Source organism: Pollicipes pollicipes, unplaced genomic scaffold (genome assembly GCF_011947565.3).
Source record: "Pollicipes pollicipes isolate AB1234 unplaced genomic scaffold, Ppol_2.1 Scaffold_2881;HRSCAF=3379_pilon_pilon_pilon, whole genome shotgun sequence".
NCBI lineage: Eukaryota > Metazoa > Arthropoda > Thecostraca > Pollicipedomorpha > Pollicipedidae > Pollicipes > Pollicipes pollicipes.
The window spans coordinates 27,646-28,246 of NW_023596181.1; positions in this window are offsets into that span (position 1 = coordinate 27,646).

A 601-nucleotide genomic window follows, 5' to 3' on the forward strand; every position below is an offset into this window, starting at 1 on the left:
GCGACAGCGGCCGCTCTGCAGGCCGTCCCAGGACCCCTGAGGCCTCCGCCGCACCGGCGATCCAAGCGCACAATACACGGGGCGCGGCGCGGGCCGCAAGGATGGCCCCGAGGAGTGAGAAGCAAGGAGGAGGCTTATGCCGCCTGAGGTGCCTTCGACCAAAACTGACCCCTGGCCGGGGGGTCACCGACCAAGGCTGACTCCTCTGGCCGGGGGTGTCATGGACCAAAGCTGACACCTCTGACCGGGGTTGTCGCTGAAAGCTGACACACCCTGGCCTGGGGTGTCACCGACCAAAGCTGACACTCTGGCCGGGGTCGTCGAAAGCTGACACCCTGGCCGGGGTGTCACCGACCAAAGCCGGTCCCCAAGCCCACAACTGCGTCCTCCTCTGGAATCGACCCGGCGCGTGGCGGCTCTCGTCGCCCGGCTGGGCAGTGAGATGTGCGGCCAGACTCGGGGCGCGTGGCGGCTCTCGTCGCCCGGCTGGGCAGTGAGATGTGCGGCCAGACTCGGGATAGGCCATCTGTCTCCTTCTGCTTCAACTGCTCTACGTGCTCCGTGAATGGCAGTACGTCGATCGCTGTGAGCCCCACTCGCT